The following is a 15022-nucleotide window of genomic DNA, read 5'->3' as shown; positions in this document are numbered from 1 at the left end:
CATTTGAAAGCTAGGACCTACAAAACTCATCGAAATTGATTTATTTCCTTGCATTATCGTCAACTTTTTTGACTTTTCTTTCTTTGCTTTTTTGTCACATTTTTATTACTCTTTTGTGATGTTGTTTTTGTTGCAATTTCATCAGCTTTTTGTTTTGCGTTTTGGACATTTTGGTCACTTTTTCATCGCATTTTTGTCTCGTTTTGTGTCGTTTTTGTCGCCATTTTGATGCTTTTTTCAAGAAGCTTTGGGTAATGCCAAATTGGAGAAAATGTGGTTACGGCGGGGGCTAAGGGGTTAAAGACGGGACATCACACCAATACATAGACAGTCCCACAATCCACAGGTGCTAAAGGCAGAGCTTAAAGGGATATTTCAGGATTTTTGACACAGGGCCTCATTTCCTTGTTATCCAGAGTGTTGTTGATCACTGAAGATGTATATATATATTTTCTAATTCATGCAGTCCTTATATTTGAAGAATTTAGTGGTGCTAGGCTAATGCTAGGCTAGTGCATGTCTATGGTAACTAGTAGCCTGCATTAAAAACCTCCAAACGTTGCCATATCTGATTTGTAGAAAGCTCCTTTGTGAATTCCACGTGTAGTAATGGCGGCCGCAGGTAAACAAGCTACTGTAGATCCGGTCACCGAGCAGATCACTCCGCCGCTGCGTAGCTACAACCAGGAAGCTGATGTTGCTCAAATATAAGTTCTTCTTAATGTAAAATTCAGTCGACACAGACATTTATTTGGTTAGTCTGGTGTTATAAGCAGGGGCGGACTGGCCATATGTCCATTCTGGAAGAGCACAGCTTTACCCAAATCTAAAAGCTAAAAAGAAAAGCATCAAAATAGCGAGAAAAAGAGGATGAAAACATGAGAAAAACACAGACAAAGAATGATAGAAAAACAACAACAAAAAAACAACATAAATATGACAAAAATGTTGCGAAGTGACGAAAAGTTTCCATCACTTTTGTAGGTTTTAGCTTTCAAATAAGGCGTTACATTGTTGATCTCCAGTCGAGAAGCTTTTAGATTTGGGTAAAGCCCAGTATAAGAAAAACAAGGTTCAAGGTTCAAGGTTCAACTTTATTAATGTCCCGAAGGAAATTATTATGCAGCAGGAGTCCACACATAATAAAGCAAAAACAAACAAAAAAAACATGGTGAGACAACAATTGTGCTTTGGTACAAAGATCATACAGTCATAGCCATCCTCAAACATGAATCTGAAAGGAATTCCGTGGAGCATGGCGTACCACAAGGTCAAAAGATTCTTGGGAAAAAAGCACCAAAAATGTGACAAAAATGTAACAAAAACTCAACAAAAATTCAACAAAAATTCAACAAAAATGTGACAAAAATTCAACAAAAATGTGACAAAAATTCAACAAAAATGTGACAAAAATGGAAAAAAAGAAAAAAAGAAAAAAAAAACATACAAAAGGTGACACAACAAAGCAACAACGTGAGGAAAAAGGTCAGTTTTGTGGGTCTTAGCTTTCAAATGAGGTGTTACACTGCCAAAAGAGGACAGAATGCATTTGGTTTAGGCGGGTGGTAAGAGCTTAAAATATGTATTTGTGGAAGTGTCACAATTACGCTAATTTGGGCCAGGCTGGTCAGAGTCCAGGGCTGTTTTTCAGTCCCAGTCTCAGGGTCACACTGTTTTTAATGCAGGCTACTAGTTACCATAGACATGCACTAGCCTAGCACCACTAAACTCTTCAAATATAAGGACTGCATGAATAAAAAAATGTTTAAAAACTCCATAAATCAACAACACTCTGGGTAACAAGGAAATGAGGTCCTATGTCAAAAATCCTGAAACATCCCTTTAAGAAAATTAAATTTGGGCGATAAAATGTGATGAAAAAGCTTTACACTTGACTTGCCGTTGGGTGGTGCTTCGTGGGCCTCCCCCCCTCCTCCTCCCTCGGCCCCTCCTGACTCCCCTGGGGGGCCGCTCTGCCGGGGGGGGGGTTGTCCCGTTCGCAGATAGGCCCGGGCTGATTAATGGCACTGAACCCCCCTTATCCATCATCGGCCCCTCCCCCCCCTCCCCCGGGCTCCCCTCTGCCCGCGGATGTGTTTTTCCCCTCGAATTTCACACCAATTAATTAGGGGTATTGACTGATGGGGCACGCGCCGTCTGGTTTACATAAAGATTAATATTGCATGAAATGGGCATAACTCAGAATTAGGAGACGAGACAAAAGAGGGACGCGGCGGGGGGGAAATGCACGGCAGAGATTCAGATCCTCGGCTCCGGGGGCTCCACCTTTTTAAGCACTGACGCCCAAACGACTCACATGAGGGTTTCAGATTCAGATCGTTTTAATGATGTATGGAAGGCTGGACGATATGTTGCAAAAGAAGCCACAATGTCGCAAAAAATCATTGGAAACACAACCTGAGAATGTGCAGAATGGAGATCGTTGGCGTGATCAGGCTCACTGGGACGTTGGCCGTTTCTCAATTCTCAGACTGCAGACTCCGTACTTGTGAACTCCTGGGTACGGACTTGCGGGTGCAGACTCGGAGAACGGACTTAAGGAGTTCACGAGTGTGGACTCGGCTTTTTCAGCGTTTGGAACGAGTGAAATCGATGACATCACAGTAAGTAGCTCCTGAACACAGGGCTGTGAGCTTTTATAACATTAAATCACCTCATATGCAATAAACAAAAATAAATGTTTACATTTTATATATTTCACATTATGTTTTACAATTACAGCCTATAAATAAGGCGTTATGTGGAAAGTCATTAAAAAATCTAATGTGCAAACTGAAACAATAATAAAAAACAAATAGGTCAAATATGAACTTGTTTGGGGGTTGCAAATTATTCTGAAAAAACAAACAAACAATTTAGACTTTAAAATATGTAAGTGTTTTTGAAGTTCCCATATAAAGATGTGTCTGCAGCGCCCCCTTAATAAAATAATGTAAAAGTAAAATGCATTTGTCCTCAATGACCTGTTCATGACGTTAAGACTTTAAATGAAACTGTTGCTGATGTTGTGAGAAAATGAAAGAATGTTCAAAGTTGTTTCCACACTTCTGCTCAGAAAACCATCTTAAACAGGAGACACGTCTCTGAGGATAAAAGACTCTTAAACCGGGAACATCTCCGGGTTTATTTACATGCGCGCGATCAGCTGTAGTTCAGCTGGAGCGGCTCGGTGTGAGGAGGAGGGGCCGCTGCAGGCGGGGGCTCGCGGTGAGCCACGTGCTCAAAACGAAAACGGATTGTGGGAAATATAGCTGGCGGAGACGCACAATCTACTCTGATGCATCCTCGGTAAAACGGGCGGAGCAAGTTCTCATCCGGGGATTTACAGCGAACTTGCTGAGAAGCGAACTTTGAATTGGAACAGGACTTGGGCCGCGCGTGATGACGTTTCACAAGTCCACGAGCACAGAAGTCCAAACAAGTACACAGATTGAGAAACGGCCATTGTTTTGCTGTTTGACCAGGACTGTATGGAAGCCCATTTCCGCCATGTTAAAAAACAAAAGCCCAACGGGAAATCAAAATTACGAGATTTAAACTCATACTACGAGTTTAAATCTCGAAATTTCGAGTTTAAATCTCAAAAGTGGTGGAGGGAGGGGTCGATGGCACAGACTGGTTGCCTCTCTTCTGTCAGTCTACCCGAGGGCAGCTGTGATTTTAATAGTAGTTTACCACCACCAAGTATGGAGTGAATGAATAATGTCATGTAAAGTGTCTTTTGAGTGTCCAGAAGTGCGCGATATAAAACCAATGCATTATTATTATTGTTTCAGGAAATAATATTGACTTACAGAGCTTGAAGAGTGTGTGCTAAGGTACAGAAGAGTGCATTGGTTTGGTAACCTGACTGTCAAATATAAGATACAGATTGTCAGACTCGTAAAATCATCGGGATGTCGACTCCTCTGACCTCCGGCAGGACATTTTTGAGCAGCTCACATTGACAGACTCACAGAATCTTAGCTGATCCTTCTGCGCTGCTGTCAGGACGAGCTGCTGGAAGGAGGTTTAGAAATACTCTCTGTGCCGCACTCCATCACATTCACAAGAACAACTCATGTGCCTGTGGTGAGTTTATTACTGTAATGTCCTGTTTGGTTATGTCTTTGTATTTATGTTTGTAACTGACTCTCCTCCAAGTCAAAGTTCTCCCTCGAGAGACAAAATAACATAAATAACAAATAATATTCAAAGGTGTGGAGTCGTGAACCCTCCACACGACGAGGCCCAATTCTCTGTGACTCGGGAAAAGTCACCGCGACAGGAAGTGACAGCAACATCGGGTAAAAGAGCTCAGAGATGGAGCATATTTAAAGTCTGTCTGTCCTCAGCAAACACACACAAAGAAAAGTGAGCGCGACAGGAAGTGACAGCAACATCGGGCAAAAGAGCTCAGAGATGGAGCATATTTAAAGTCTGTCTGTCCTCAGCAAACACACACAAAGAAAAGTCACCGCGACAGGAAGTGACAGCAACATCGGGCAAAAGAGCTCAGAGATGGAGCATATTTAAAGTCTGTCTGTCCTCAGCAAACACACACAAAGAAAAGTGAGCGCGAAAGTCCTGAACAAACAGAGATAGACGAGCGTCCGGTTAATGCACTGGTGCGGAGCCGCTTCACGGGCGGGAAAGAGTTAAACAAACCACGACTGTTTGGTTTGGAAACGGCCGAGTAAACCGGAGGGACGTGGCCTCAGGAGCAGATGTTTGTGTCGGTGCAGCTGAGCAGAGGATGGGACGGTTCAGCGGCATTTTGAGTTTGAAACAAGAAAACGTTTGGAAGGTAGAGTATGAATGAGCCTTAAGTTTTCAGTTTCCATCATGCATCAGCTCTGCTCATCTGACTGAGGGGCTGTTTTTGGGATGTAGCATCTTGACAGTGGAGGTAGTTTTGTATGATACATACTAGGGGTGAAACGATATGTTTTTTGACCGATACGATACGCATCGATTTGAGGCCAATTCGATATAAAACGATATATCATTTTTTTTGGACCGATACGATTCGAGCGATACAGTGGATTTTCGATACGATATTCGATCCTTTTAACATTGGATTTTCAGCAAGTTAAGCAATAATTATAACAAGTAACTGAACATAAATACAACAGAAAATTCACTTCAGATTTGCTGATTGTTGAATCAAACAACAGTGGACAAAATACACTCACAAAAGTGCAATAAACAGCTGAGATAAAGAGCTGTATTTATATTTTAGTTACAGCATAATCTTCAGTGTATTTTCAGTTAGAGCCAGTGCTGGTGGGACCTTTAACCTTAAGACCTCTCTTCTTTTGGCTTTACATCTTCTTGAGTGAAGCCCCCACATACAGCTTATACAGCCTGTCAGTGAGTGGGACAGGACAAATAAAGGGCCGCTGTCACATGACAAGTACAAAGCTACCTGGGTGTCACTGCATGATTCTGACCGTCACGTCTCACACACAGACACTGTCGTGTATATATTTTGGACTCTGAACGTAGAGCGCCTCATCCTCTCGCTACAACCTCTGTGAACAACAATGCTAACAAAAGACAACACGAGCAGCATCGCCAGAGCCAAAAGCAACAACACCAGCTCTTACCAGACTGCATTTGACTTGGCATTTATACAGTCGACCACCAGCGACCAGTTGTCTGATGATTATCATCTTTCTTGCAAAAATCCTTGATGAACGCGCACAACGTGCTTCTGTCATTGTTGCTCCTGACGTAACTCCCCTGCGGCCACTGCAGGCGCTCCATGATGACGCAACGTCACCAAAAACGGGTTAAAAGTTGAATAAAGTAAGCGCCGATCGATGTAGCGGATCGAAGACATAACATATCGATACATCGATTAAATTGATGAATCGTTACAGCCCTAATACACACCAGAAAGAGGTCTTCAAGATGGCGGCCACACCTGCAGAAGTAAGTAAGTGCTTTATAGCTTTATAGGGCTTTGTACTTTACGTTCAGGTGTTGGCTTCGTCCTGAGCAGCAGGTTTTTACTGCCTTCAGTCTCCTCTGAAACGCCTCCTGGGTTTGTCCCTGTTTCAGAGCATGGTGTCCTGCACTGATCAGCTCCTCCTTCTTCTTCCACCTGCACAGCTCCCTCCGCTCCACAACAGTCTTTCCCCGTCTTCTGGGAAGAGCTCAGCAGACGATTATAATCCGTGTTATTCTCCAGTGAACAAACATTAGCCACAACTACAGCAGGGAAAGAAGAATCATGTCTTAGCTGTGAGTCTTGCCCGGATACCTCCTTGTTCATCCTTGTTCCTCTTCAGTGTTTCAGAAGAAGACACTTTGTGGGGCTCAAATGTCTTAAGCTCATAAACTAAGTCACGTGACTGAAAGGCAAGTATAGGTATAAACTAGAGGTGGGCATAGATTAATTTTTTTAATCTAGATTAATCTAGATTATCTGAAATCTAGATTCTAGATTATCTGAAATTATTCTAGATTAATCTAGATTAAAATGTCTCGCTTGAATTCTGCCGAGGCCATTCAGAATATGTGTGCTGCCCAAATAATGACTAAAAGTAAGTCTTTGAGAACGAGTTTCTCAAGTCAGGCGGTGCGTTAGACCAGGGGCTCATCTCCTGTTTCCAAAATGCATCACAAACTGCTTGAGAACATTCTACTATGATAATTGGTGATGAAAATAATTCATGTTCAAGAAGATGCACTTGTGTTTACTAACTGTTTATTCAGTTAAACATTAACTTTGAGCTGTAGGTCGACATTAGAGGTCCTGATGAACTGTTTACAGTCAGTAGCTTTGTGTCAATCAATTTCCTGGTGACAAACTAAATCTCCTCTTCTGCCACTATGACCTGCTACAGAAAAAAGATCCGGGACTTTAATGGTGCTCTTTTCGGTGCTTTAAAAGAAAAAAGAAAAACGTTAGATAGAGGCTACTGTATATAGGCAATGTAGCCTAGGCCAATATTTTTTATTAAACTTTTTTATTACACATTTACTCTGCATTTGGACCTAATGTATTCACAACACTTAATATATGGGAGGTAAAATACAAGTATAGACCAAAATGTAAAGTGTAATATTTTTCAAAATAATCTAGTAAGTAAAGGATTAAGTGTCATAGTTTGTTAATCAGGCTGTTGGTTAGATTTGGCTGGAGCTGACACGTGTGCGCGTTCACGCCACTGTGTGCGTGTTTGCGGAACATAGACTCCACTGGAATCGGGTATTTGTGACAGTGCGAGGCTCTGTTCACAGCGTGTAGTTCCCGCGCGCACCTGTCTCACCGCGCGCGCCCGTCTCACCGCGCGCGCCCGTCTCACCGCGCGCGCCCGTCTCACCGCGCGCGCCCGTCTCACCGCGCGCACGGCTGCAGAAGGAGGCGCGGAGCGGGGCAGGTCCGACACCGCGCTCTCGTGCGGGGATTTTAGTGCTTATTTTAGCGCGGGTGATGCGACCCCGTTAGCCCGACTGTTCTCACAGAAGAAGTAAATAAACTCACTGTGGATCAGTCGTAGAACCTGCTGCTCTTCGCCTCTTTATCTGATTCTCACTCGTCTGGTCATAGCGTCCATTTGGCAAAACTTAATCCATAACAAAAGTAGCTCCAGCCTCCGCGTGGCAGTTGTTTTGGTTTCAGACGAATCACATAACAGCGAGGCTGCGCGTGAGATGCATTCATGGACCGTAAGAAGTGCGGGAAAGGCGAGGTTTTCACAAATGCGCGGAAAAACCGGACAAATAATTTGCAGTCTGATACACTTTGCTTGCGCCAGAGGCCTCAGGCCGGAATACTTTAAGCCCTGCATAAAATATCACGGTGAAAGTCATCATAGCAGAGGATAGACCCAGCTCCCAACCCAGCTTTGAGAATAGATTAACGGCGATATTTTTTTTATCGCGCGATAAGAGTCTCGCGTTAACGCAGCACGTTAACGCCGATAACGGCCCACCACTAATATAAACAAATATATAATTATCTGTTTGCTGTTGATGTTTCACAGTTTAGTTCAACACTTTTTTCCCACACGCCTTGAACCTATCGCAGACTCCATCCACAGCCCCTGAGCTTTAGGCCCCTGACTCCAAACCCACATCCACAGTCGAGCAGCGGAAAGTGTCCCACAACATTTCCTCTCGGATGCATCTGTCTCATCGCGAGCGTCAACATCTCGCCGTTCGATTAAACCCTCTCGCCGTCGTCGCCTTCAAACTCAAACGGAATCAACAGCCCTTTTCATGAAACCCATCTCGCCGTCCAAACCGCTCCACGATAACGCGCCGCGATCCACCGGAGCGCCGCGCTTTCCTCGCGCCGCATAAATCACGCCGCCTAACCATGGGGGAAATGAAACGCGTATTTTTGCATATTATGGGGTGTCACTTATTAAAATGTATGTCTGGCTGCGGCGGCGAGGGATCCGTCATGCTAATGCTCCGCCGCAGAGCCGGGGTATTATGGGATAGATTAACGGCACGGGCCTCCACGGCAACGCGCGATAAACACGAGGAGGACGTTTTGAGGAAGACGTAACGAGCGAAGCTGAAGGTAATTGGGGCTTGTTTGTCCCTCGTTTGTTTTAAAGCTTATCATGCTGCGTTCCAGGCAACTGTGTCTGGGATTTTTCCCACTTTAAAGGTGCATTATGCAACTTTTTATGTGAAAAGAAAGTTGCTGTTTGTGCGTATTTGATCTAGTGACCCGGCGGCTGTGTGAGAGGTCATCATGGCGCCTTTACTTTCCATCACTGTGGTCTCTATGACGGTCCAAGATCAACTGTTTGGAAGGTTTTCTCTGCGGACGGAGCCTCCCACCAGAAAACCTACAAAACAATTGATCCTGGAGTGTTGTAGAGATCACCGTGATGGAAAGTAAAGGCGCCATGATGACCACTCATACAGCCACCTGGTCACTACAAGGTCAAATACACACAATATGCAACTTCCAACCAAACTAACCAAAGCAACATTTTCCAAACTAGGTCCGATCACAGCGACGCCGACGGAGCAGCGTGACATGTGTTCTCAGCTCTGAGCTGTTCTGGCAGATTGTGACGGTTTAAAGTCAGTGAGTGGGAGAAAACAATGGCTCCGTGTGAGGGAGAGGAGGGAGTGGGACGACTCACGAGAATCAGGACAGAGCGGCTTCAGCTCATGTGACGCGCAAATGTAAATACTCACTTGCATGAAGTTTGCCCCACTACAGAGGGAAGGAAAAACATGAAGAGACTTTTGGAGACAGAAGATATTGGAGAAGGTTAGCGACATAGTTAGATTCCCGGACCTTGTGGGTCTTCCTGTGTGGAGAAGTGGTGGCTGTGCAACCCTCTGACCAATTTATGTCGATCTCAGGAATCTTGTTTCCACATCTGGAGATGGGTCTGCGGGTGCTGAACTGCAGTCCTCCTTACACGCCCCAGAAACATCGAAGGATGGGTCAAATGCAGAACACATTTTCCTACGGAGAGAAAAATGCTAACCTGAAAGGATGATGCAAGTTGATAATTTTTATACTCACCACTGCCACCTCAGGTCTTACGCGTAACTGCAGGTCCTATGTTAAGCTCGTGCATGACGGCCAAGGGGAAAGGAACACGCTTCTGTGTGGTCCTCATGGAGCTGACATCACTGTAATATCTCCCCCTGGTGGCCAGGGGCGACTCCAAGAGACACTTGGGATCATTGATTCTAATGGGACTTCAAACGTCCCAAAAACGGTTTAAAACCCTGGCTCCAAAGAGTTTTTTTTTTCTAAAAATCACTATGACTCATGTGACCCATGTGACCACGCTGGGGGAGATGAAACATTTCTAACCATGGTAGTTTTTGTTTATCAATCCGAGCATTTTCAGTACATTGACTGGCTCCAGAGCCTGTCAATCAAGCTCTGGAGCTCTGTGGAGGCTCCGCCCACCCCGTGAGTGCAGGGCTTCCTTTTTAAAGAGGGGGTATTATGCTTTTTTCAGTCCCATAGCACCAGTCTATATCACACTACAATGATGACCAAACCTTCTGCTGGTCTGTAAATGCAGTAAATTAGAATAACTGCCTTGTATAAAATGGTTCTCTCAAAATGGCTGTAGTGAATGTCTTGAAATCGGCCTCTGTCTCTTTAAGAACCTCTGAGCCTTTAGACACGCCCCCTCCACACACTGTCTGTGGCATCAGTGGGGAGGGGGTTCTGCTGAGGAGCAGTGGTTGGTTACTCGGCTGGTGACGAAAGCTCGGAGGCGTCTCCAGGAGGTGGGGGCGTTCCTAGGAGGACTCAGGCAAACCTATCCCTAAAATGGCCGCCATCAGAGTTTTTACAGATTACTCAGAAACACGTGAATGTGCCAAGGCAACACTTCCGGCATGTTTACTTACTTAACTTAGGAAGTGAAACTGCTGGATATTTTCTTTCCACTGTTTTAGATCAATATTGTATTTATATAAGTGTGAGAAAGACGATGATTATTACCAAATATCTGTAAAAACAAACCTGCTCTTGAACAGAAAGAGTCGAGGTAAAAGTAAAGCCTCCTGTTTCCTGACGAGTCCAAACGAGATTCAGAACTGAGACACGAGTTTAAGCGTTTTGTCTGATTTTCATGGGTCAGAAACGAGTTATTTGTTTCCCCGTCATCATCCTCACACTCGAGCGTCCTGTTTGGAGGATAATCAGAAGTGTTGTCATGTCTTTTAAAGTGTCTCGCCCTCTTCGACCTTTTCACACAAATGTCTCAACAGCCTTTTCAGTCTCTCAGCGTCCACTTAGAGAATTATAAAAGATGTTGATTTTATTGAGGAGCGGACAAGCGCGACCCCGTCTGACCCCAATCAGCACCCGTAGTTTCCACGTCTCACTTCCTGCTTGTGTTTTCTGTAAAGTTTAGTTTCTGGAACTCGCTGTGACACGTTCTCAGTCTCATTAACCCCTCGGTCACACCAGTGGAAACGTCGCCAATTATGGAAAAGCAGCAAATCCCCAAATGAAAACACCTATTGTAGATTAAAGCGGCCAGAAACAAAGTGATTAGGTTTTGTTTTTGAACGTCAGGACTTGGGAATAGAACTTAATACTCGCTTTGAGTTTGAGAGAAATATACAGTCGACTATTTAAAACATAAGAGCCAGGTGAGGGAAGGAGCACAGCTTAGAGCAGCTTTAACCTCTTAACTCCCGCCTGAACCGAGAGGATCTTTTTCCTCACGTCATCAGACGGTCACCGACTCCTAAAACAGAGAGAGGTTTATCCCGTGTTGTGTTTTTAACCCCTTAACTCCCACCTGAACCGAGCACATTTTCTCCAGTTTGGCTTTACCCCAGTCCAAAAGCTTCTGGAAAAAAGCTGTGAAAATAGAAACAAAACTGAGACGAAAACAATGATGGAAATGTGACAAAAAAGTGATGAAAAATTTATGAAAAAGTAGCAAATATGTCGAAAAAAATTGACCAATAATGTGCCAAAAAATGACAAAAATGTGACAAAAAAACATAAAACATTTGATAAAAAATTTGATACAAAATTGATGAAAAAATGTCAAAAATGTGACAAAAAATGACAAAAATGTGATAAAAAATGACAAAAAATGACAAAAATGTGATAAAAAATGTGACAAAAAATGACAAAAATGTGATAAAAAATGTAAAAAAAAACAAAAATGTGACAAAAATGTGAAAAAAAATGACAAAAATGTGATTAAAATTTGACAAAAAAAAGAGAAAAATGTGACAAAAATGTGACAAAAAATGACAAAAATGTGATAAAAAATGACAAAAATGTGACAAAAAATGACAAAAATGTGATAAAAAATGACAAAAAAGGACAAAAATGTGATAAAAAAATGACGAAAATGTGATTAAAATTTGACCAAAAAAAAGACAAAAATGTGACAAAAATTTGATTAAAATTTGACCAAAAAATTACAAAAAATTGATTAAAAAAAAATGTCAAAAAATGACAAAAATGTGATAAAAAATTTACAAAAAATTACAAAAAAAATTACAAAAATGTGACAAAAATGAGTTGAATACCAAACCAAAAAAAATGCTGGAAAAAAAACGTGATGACGTGAGGAAAAAGATCCTCTCGGTTCAGGCTTTAAGAGTTAAGAGGTTAAACAAGAGTAACTGCAGTAAAACGTTGACTCAGAAAGTTTATCTCTAACAAACGGAGAAAACACATTCACTGCCAACATTTACCCGAGCGTGAGAAACTTTCCTGCTGAGGTGAAGCTTTTCTGTCACGCCGCGTTAGAAACGTCCAACCGTTTAAACCAAACTGAATCAGAGTTTTATCACAATTATGGAGATTTGTGTTTGTCGTGCTCTGCAGATTCAGCGGAGTTTGGATCAGAGCTGTCGGTCAGAGACGAGAAGAGCTTTGCTTTTCTACAACAAATAACTGTTATCTCTACAACTGCCACACTGCTCCATCACTGTGAGGTTCTTCTACAGAGGGACTATAGAGAGCATCCTGACCATCACTGTGAGGTTCTTCTACAGAGGGACTATAGAGAGCACCCTGACCATCACTGTGTGGTTCTTCTACAGAGGGACTATAGAGAGCATCCTGACCATCACTGTGAGGTTCTTCTACAGAGGGACTATAGAGAGCATCCTGACCATCACTGTGAGGTTCTTCTACAGAGGGACTATAGAGAGCACCCTGACCATCACTGTGAGGTTCTTCTACAGAGGGACTATAGAGAGCATCCTGACCATCACTGTGAGGTTCTTCTACAGAGAGACTATAGAGAGCATCCTGTCCAGCTCCATCACTGTGAGGTTCTTCTACAGAGGGACTATAGAGAGCACCCTGACCATCACTGTGTGGTTCTTCTACAGAGGGACTATAGAGAGCATCCTGAGCCAGCTCCATCACTGTGAGGTTCTTCTACAGAGGGACTATAAAGAGCATCCTGATCAGCTCCATCACTGCCTCCTGTCGCAGGAGCCTCCAGGGCACAGTGAGAGCAGCGGAGCAGATCTGTGGAGCCCCTCTTTCCTCTATTAAGGACATGTCTCCACCCGATTCACCCATCACTCAGTCTCTTAAAGGAAATGCCTTCAGGGAGGAGACTGAGAGCCTCACATGTGTGTAGCAGGGTGTCTTTAAATTATAGAAATGTAAAGTTGACTGAAATTTCAGATTTAATCGACTACATTTGCATAAAATATTTGCCAAAAACTAAAAAGAATTATTTGACTAAAACTGATTTAAAACATTGTGAGAGTGAACAGTGCTGCCGGTTTGACCTGTTCACTCACTGACCTGTAGAGGGAGCTGTTTCCCTGCACTGAGCCACATCAAAGTGACTGCATGAGCTCATGTTTCAGTAATGATTAAAACCAAAACACTTCAGTCCAGTCGTGTTCCTGATGTCCTGATCATGATGATGTTCTGTTCTTATAGCCGGGCCTCGGTGTCGCTTTCGTTCCTGACGGTTTTGTCACGAGGTGTTGCTGCGACGAGTCTGGTCGGCTGATTTAACCCCTTAACTCACACCTGAACATAGCACATTTTCTCCAGTTTGGCTCTGCCCCAGTCTAAAAGCTTCTGGAAAAAAGCTGTGAAAATAGCAACAAAACTGAGACAAATGGAAATGTGACAAAAAAGTGACGAAAAATTGATGAAAAAGTGGCAAAAATGTCACAAGAAATTGACAAAAAATTGACCAAAAAAATGAGAAAAATGTGACAAAAATGACAAAAAAAGGACAAAAATGTGATAAAAATTGGACAAAAAATTGACGAAAAAATGACAAAAATGTGACAAAAAAATTGCACAAAAATTACAAAAATGAGTTGAATACCCAACAAAAAAATGATGGAAAAAGTTGTAGCCGAAACTGTCAGGTACGAAATCAACATAAACGTGTGGCTATAAGAACATGAGGAAAAAATGTGTTGCAAGACGGGATTTTTTGGGATCTTTTTGGGTGAGCTTTTTGGGGGTTTAAAAGCTCAATAAATCAGGTTAGGAATTGGATATTACAAAATCCCTCTGAAAAAAAAACGTCTAAATCTAGTTAAGCCCAAGACAGTCTGGAGTCTGTAGGACCGGCTATATGGTGAGTGGAACGCTCTTCATGCCGGGCGACTCACAGAAAGGACAAATACCATCGTTTATTATATCGTCACCTCCTGGATCCTTCAGGACACGTGGATGTAAAATATGTCAATACTTATTTGGTCTTATTGGGTCTCATGCATGTAAACAAGCCACACCATGTAGCAACATTGTAGCCTTGGGTTGATTTCATCCGTCGTCCCCCATGCGCACTCACACACACTCTCGTTCATCCTGGCCTATTGTACATGTTTTTAGTGGTAGGGGAAACCGGAGTACCTGGAGGAAACCTACGCAGACACGGGGAGAACATGCAAACTCTACACAGAAAGGCCCCGTCCAGGTGGGAATCGAACCTGGACCCTCTAGCTGTGAATTACGAGCGCTAACCGCTGCACCACCGTGCCGCCAGTAAGTTACTATGATAGCCACAGCCGCCCTGGGGCAGACTGACCATTTACCACATGGCTATAATATGCTGTTTATATGAACATGTGTGGAATTCTTTCCTTTTTTAAATTTACACTGCCCCCTAGTGGCTGGAGTGAGCAAACTGGTTATTTAGGGTGTGTTCAGACCTGCACTGTTTGGTCCACTTTGAACGGATCAGGGTTCGTTTTGAACGCTGCGCCGGATTATTTATTCAGGTGTGAAAACAACAAACGAATCCTGTTGCGGATCAAAGAACCGAGACCCACTTTTTCAGGTGGTCTCGGTCCGGCTTCCAAACGGACTCTGGTCCAGTTTGCTCCAGGTGTGAATATAAACCACTGTTGATCCGAAACAACTGCGGGAAACATCCGCCTTTTTGGACTTAACAAGCCACCGTAGCAAAGCACCGTGAGAAGAGTTATCCCTTCGCGGCTGCTAACGCTAATACTGGATGGATGCTACAAACAATGAGCCCTGGACAGACCTGGAGCCTCCTGGATATTTGGGCAGATGCACTAACACAACTGTGAGAAAAGACGCACA

General features: G+C 43.2%; 1 long non-coding RNA gene across 1 annotated transcript in view; it reads right to left on the bottom strand.

Annotated features, from left to right (window-relative positions):
• The window catches only part of LOC306974001, a 147681-nt gene extending 133286 nt beyond the window's left edge, over positions 1 to 14395 (bottom strand). The window contains exon 1 of the long non-coding RNA XR_013793596.1: positions 14327 to 14395. This is a non-coding gene — a long non-coding RNA (uncharacterized lncRNA). The remainder of the gene's footprint in view (positions 1 to 14326) is intronic.
• Between the last annotated feature and the right edge of the window lie 627 nt (positions 14396 to 15022).

This window comes from Gobius niger (genome assembly GCF_951799975.1).
Source record: "Gobius niger genome assembly, chromosome: 14".
Classification (NCBI taxonomy): domain Eukaryota; kingdom Metazoa; phylum Chordata; class Actinopteri; order Gobiiformes; family Gobiidae; genus Gobius; species Gobius niger.
Note: the sequence above shows the minus strand (reverse complement) of the source record. Positions and strands in the feature narration are given on the sequence as shown.